Genomic DNA, 6808 nt, shown 5'->3' with positions numbered 1-6808 from the left:
ATTAGCTTGGGCAGCATTGCAAGCTGGATTCACATGGATATTTCCACCATTTTGTAACAGTTGCATTTTGTAACATTAGTTTTTAAACATGATAAATTATGTAATTATAACCGCAGTCTTTCAAGGGTAGATTTAATTTGAAGTGAAGTTAGTGCTTTAGCATTAGCTTACATGTTGTGTTGTGAAATTCACAATAGACTCATGTTCCTTCAATTAGCAAGTAAGTAAGTAAAGTTTATTATTTTATTGTGGATATGCTGCTTTGTTTATGTCTAACATTGATTTTTGTGCCAAATTTATGTCTTGGGACTGAGACCAAGCCTGTTTTCAGATTGGTATCCGTCCAGAAGGCGTTGGGAGATGCTGGCAGGAGACCAAGATGTTTCTACTGTAAGAAAGGATAGAAAAATTCTTTATGGTCTTTCAGAAAGGAAAAATGCTTCTGCTTCTCAACTCTAGTCTTTACTCTCAACATGTGGAGAATACGGGAGATTTCTGCCACACACAGAAGATAAAACTAGTAATGAGCTGAAATTCCTGCAGCTGCTTCAGCGTTACTCTGGGAAGCTTCCCTGACCAGTTTCAGTTTAATCTATTCGGAGGTTTTTGGAGAAATATGAAGTTTTTAACACGTGTACCCAAGGATATTGGTGGCTGGAAAGTAATCAAAAGGCAACACAAGATGCAATATATTATTTATATGCACTTATGCAATTGTTTTTACATTGTTCCCTTTAAAAAGATTTGCATTTCAATGGAATTGTAGAGAATATGGAATATTAGAAGTGACCTATGATGCTTCCTTGAAAGGTTTGGATACAAAACATTTTTTACACAAAATCATTCTTAGGCAATGAGATTTTATTCAGATAATTTCATCCTATTTTGAGCTGCTTTCAGATTGAGCCGTTTTACGGCCTCCTGTCACTTTAAATCCAAATCAACAACAAAACATTCATCTTTTCCAGCAGCCATTGTGTGGTGCGTACAGCAGTAAAACCAGCTCACCAAACGCTTGAGCTCTGCTTGCTGGAGCAAGCAGAGTGCTGGAGCTCTGCTTGGGTTGCTAGGTAACGGGTGGAACTCGGCTGGGGTTGCTAGGTAACAGTTAGCGTCCACTGATTTGTGATGCTACATTCTGGAGGTTTTTGGTGTGTTTTTTGTTAATTGCTTTTGCCGTTTATAGAATCAGTAGAGACTCAAACGGCAGTACAAAAACATGCAAAATGTGAATTTTGCATAATAGTTCCCCTGTTAATGTAGAATAAGTGCTGAAATGATTGTTTTTGTATCACAAAATTCTGATAGGTACCTGTGTCTATATATATATATATTTATCTGTCCACTGTTTGCAATGCGTCTTCATCATTCCTGCAGTTTGACTCATTGGTTTTGACGGGTCCGGTGTACACTCTGACAGCCGGCTGCTGATGGTGTTGTGTTGCTGACATTCTGCTGCTGTTACATCAACTCTGCATCAACAAGATGTTATTAAAGAACCTTGGTCTAGTTCAGCAATCAAAGTGCACACAAAGCACAAACGCGTTCTTATTTACCTATTGTTAAAATACACTATTTTAAACTGAAAATCATTTTATTGTTGGTAACTGCAATAAGAAAACATATTGAACTGCAGCGTCTTACGGAGCGCTCACTAAACGTTTCCTGAAGCTATGTAAAAATGATAACGGCTCTTTCAAAATTACAGTAGCTTATATGATGATTTGATGAGTGGTCTAGCATGAAATTAGATCCTGCGTGAGCCCTATAACTGCATTATTGAATTTCATCTGTGCAGTGATGTCTCTCACAAGGCCCCCGATGCTTGTGCACAGCCAGATGTGAGGAAAATGTAACTGATATGGAACAAGACGGCAGACAGAGATTAACAAATCTAATCTGGGTAATAACCTAATGTATAACAGAGCCTTCTCCGCAGATGTATAGAAAGTATCCCGGGTGATATGATGCCCTCAGCTTTAGGTTTTGTTTGCATGCCAGGTGATTTTCATTGTGTTTTAATCTCCCCTCTACACCATCTGCCACAGCGGCTCAGCGGGTGCGTTTGTCCACACCATTGGTCACTTTTGCTGTGAGAGCTCGGACTGTGGGGAGTGGTGTTAATGGCTGCGGATTGATGCGCGATGAGAGGCCATTTTATGTTAATGAAGTGTAACAGGCCCTTTCATATGTTCCACAGAATGACTTGTGGTAAATGCTAATGGCTAAATTTTGCTTAGGCTAATGTACGAATCCATAACCGGCCTCCCACTGCAGCAACCAGAGACTATTGATCCAGCTGTAACTTATACAAAGCAGCAATTATTTATATTTCCGATGAAAGACTTTAGTTCTCGGGAACTGGATGCAATAGATCCAATAAGACCCCAGGATAAAGTGACTGTATTTATGAAAGCTGTTGCACTATTAAAATGTAGAAAACAACTGAACTGTTTGGTTGTTTTGCAGGTTGAGGAAGTGGTAATGACTTTAAAAGTGATGTACTATGCTTCTTTGAGCAGACTAGGACAGGTCTGTTCAAGGTCCATACAAAACATGTTCATTATTTTTTATTTTTTTGCAAAAACGACTTTTAGTGAGATTTCATTCTGCTGTGTTCTGTCTACTTCTAGTTCCTCTTTCAGGGCCTCTTGTCACTTTAAATCCAAATAACTTGCTGCTGTTCCTGCCCCCCAACTTGTATGTGACAATGACTGCAAATAGATATGCAATTATACAAACATACATATTTGAAAAGCAACAGTGGAGCCTCCTGCACAACCAACAAGAAAGTAGCAACTGTTTTCAGGATGGTAAGTCAACAACAAAACACTTGTTTCTTCCAGCAGCCATTGTACAGCGGTACAACCAGTTGACCAAATGAGCTGCCACTCCTCTTGAGTTGCTAGGTAACAGTGTGGGGTTTGCTGGGTTGCTAGGTAACAGACTGCACCTGTTGATTTGTGATGTTACATTATGGAAATTTTTTGGAACGGCTCATTTACCAGACACCAGAGAAACACATTTTTGGCAATAAATCACATACACCTAGAAGACATGCGCTGTCTATTGAAACCGATGTATTAGCATGGCGGCCATCTTGGAATCATCCCTCTCTCGCCTCAGTTGAACTGAGAAAGCTGTTTTCCAACTAAAATAATCATAACTTCCCAAATGTTTTATCCAATTTTCACATTGTTTTGTTTATTACAAACAGTAGAGATATAGTTATAATTATTAAATACAAATACAAATTAAAAATACAAGCTTTCATGCTGAAATACTTTGTTTTATGCTCCTTAAGAAAGACAAACATATGGGATGACATATTTATAAATGAATACATTTTCTACTTTTACAAGTTTGATTGTTCATTTGAATGTATTTTACTCTCACACAGATCTCTACACACCAACAAATATGATTTCTGCGTTGACCACCTTTCATTGTTCCCTCTGATGATCAGCCCACCATTGTTTTAAGTTGAAGCAGATAGTAGCTCCGGTCAAAGGATGAGGGTGAAGCAGCGGAAAAAGGAAAAGAAAAACACACCTACTCTTCGAGACGAGATGGGAAGTTGAAGACAGATGTGGTCACACCATCTCTAAACCTGACAATCTAACCCATTCTGTCAAAGTCCTCGAGCTTGGAAATGTTAGCCATAGAGACAACTCTGGCAACAAAATCACTCCTTCTTGTTGCAACTTCCCATTGTCTCTTTAAATCTATGTTACTGGGAAACCTTTAAGATTGAAGAAAGACAAACATTAACAAAACGTTAACATTTTGCTGACTGCCAAACAAGCATAGCATACGATTTACTTTCAATACTGCACCAGTTATTGTAACCATAGGCTGCACGAAATGTGGACACAGTTGCGGACACAGTTGCTTGCTATGTGTTTGGGTTTTATGCGAGCCTAGAGTGAAGACAGATCAATCCAATATGGTGGCAACATATATAATGTCTGTGAGTTAAATATGGGTGTGGTCAGGTCTAGGAAATGGCCTGTCGCCAAATATGCCAACTTTGTCACCATAGTTAGCAACTTTTTAGACCTGACTGTGACTTTTTTTCAGAAAAGAAACCTATCTAACAACTTTGTTCTGTTATTGGAGACTTTCGCAACAATATGGGAACGAACCAAACGTTCTACTGTAACTGTCCTGACTGTGCACAGTGAGTCCTGCTATGATTAGCGTAAACCGTTTGTGTCTTGTTTTTCTGGTTTGTGCAACAACAATTTGTGCTGCTATCAATTTGAACATATTAAGAAATGTTAATAAATGTTTCCAGAGGTCATCAAAGGTCAACCAGCCAGTTCACATTTACAAAATCAAAGAAAGTATGGTGTCATTCAACTGCACTAGACCAGAGGTCACTAGAAATCAACTTATTCCTGCAACAAAACCGTATCAGCTAAAATATTTGTAGCACAGTTCTTTGACATTAAATTTCCTTGATTTTGTAAATGTGGACTGACTGCTTGACCTTTGCTGACCTCTGGAAACAGTGAATATCTTTAAAATGGTAGCAGCACATACGTTGGACACCAGTTTCAAACCACTTACAGTCTGAGCAAAGACTAGATCCATCCCTCGAAGTTTCCACATTGCAAATGAATATCATACAACACTGAAAAACTGCTTTTGATCAATGCTTTCAATATTTGCATTTCCAACTCCTACCTCCTGGCTCAGAGTGAGAATGTATTAGACCAGCTACAATCAACCTGCTACTAATAGAAAAATTGCAGAAAGGAAAATTTCCCTATAGTTTTTGCAGTACATACAGCAAACTCTGAGAAAACTAAAATCCATCTAATCTTATTTGACCTCAAATTTGTGTCTTTGAGGAAGATTGTTTTTCTTTTTACAAATTCTTTCATTTCGTTTGGCATTGGCTGCCATTCTTTCTTCAACACAAATCACCTGAAGCAACAATGCCGTCGTTAATCCCATTTCCCAATTGTTGGAGGTGAAGCCGTAGATATTGGAAGAATAAGTGAATCGCATCCTTCGGCGTGCACACGCAGTTTCATACATCTTCTGTTACATCATAAAGCTCAGCCAATGCAGCGTGACCTCCTTATCAGCACCCTGCATTACATTGCAGTTGTGATCAAGAACCTGAAAATTAATCGGAGATGGTTATGACTATGATTATTATGATGGTGTGTAAGGTAAAAGCTTGCAGAATGGCATTTGCTGAAGTGAAAGAATGACTATCTTTGATATAGACAGAATGAAGATGTTTTAAATGACAAACTGCAGTAACAGAAGGAAATTATAATAGCAAACAATGTGGGCGGATATGATTAATTCTCAGCTGGAAAGAAGAAAAACAAGAAACTATACTTTTTGTTTTAATCTTTAAATTGCTAATAAAAAACAAAAGATATTTTCTATACTGTTTTGTTTCATTCTGAGCTATGACCTTTATCTAGCCTAATGTATGATGCCAATTATGGAGCCACTAACACCTCAGCGAATGTGTAGGTGTAAGGGTCTGTACTTCAGGGCAGTGCTGTGATCACAGTAAATCCTCCACATGCATAGAAAAATCACTGTTCTCTGACAGCGCCAAAGTGCTGTGAAAACTAAACATTAAATGTTATTAAACCATTCCGGGATTTTCAAATACTACTTTTAAAAATCTGAGCAGATGTGTTCAGGAATGACTGTCATGTATTACATTTGTATTGCAATTTATTTGTTTTATTATGCATCTCGGATTACGCAGAAGAAAATAAAAAAAAATAAAATCAGTATAAAAAGAATGAAACAAAATTAGCACATGTCAGTGTAAGCACAACCAACAAGAACGCATCAAGTGGTTTCTGGATGGTAAGTCAACAACAAAACGCTTGTTAGCTGTTGTACATCTCATTAAACCAGCTGACCAAACGTGCTGGAACTCATCTTGGGTTGCTAGGTAACGGGCTGCGCTTGGCTGGTGTTGCTAGGTAACGGCAACACCAGATTTTGACTCAACAATTGGGAGGTTTTTGAAACGGATCATTTTCCAGACACCAAAAAACATTAATTTCCAAATAACATTGGATGTTTTTTAAGTACGCAAATGTTTTTTTTTAGAAGCAGCCGAGACCTATGGAAGAACAAACATGGGCAAAATGCGAATTTTGCATATGAAGGCCTCTTTAGCCCAGTCCACAGTCTATACATTAACTGCCTGGAGTGAGACTAGACAATACAGAAGGGGCTCATGTCTACCCAGGACTGGTTTCAAAACAAAAAAACTAAGAAACCAGGTTCAAAAATCAAACTTTGATACTGTGGGATGACATTCTGCAAATCAAAATTGGGCGAAATCCAAAAGACTCAATGCCAGATGTTGCATTTTACTCAGGTTATCTTGGTCTGGTATTTGAATGCGTTTTATGATCTGAAACATTTATGTACGATAAAAAAAGCAAAAAACAGACAAAATCTCATCACAGAAACGTTTATTGGACATCAAGATATGAAGTCTCTGAGAACAGCAAGCATCTCGGTGGCACTTTATTTCCTGATTCATGAATAACCAATATAGGTTAAGAAATTACTTGTATTCAGACAACAAAATTTTATGGTTTTTCTCATAAAACATTGTTGGATCGTAACTCTTTCTGTCTGATACGAGTCTCAGAAGCACGGACCACCAGCTTAAATCCCTAAATATGTCACTGTGTTATCAGGAGACTCTCCTCTGGGCCGCCCGGCTCTTTCAGCTCACAAGAACGTAATCAATCTTCTTTTTCCTGTCCCTCTCCTTATGTGGCTACTTTCCTGTCTGCCGTGCATCAGC

Source organism: Poecilia reticulata, linkage group LG20 (assembly GCF_000633615.1).
Source record: "Poecilia reticulata strain Guanapo linkage group LG20, Guppy_female_1.0+MT, whole genome shotgun sequence".
NCBI lineage: Eukaryota > Metazoa > Chordata > Actinopteri > Cyprinodontiformes > Poeciliidae > Poecilia > Poecilia reticulata.
Note: the sequence above shows the minus strand (reverse complement) of the source record.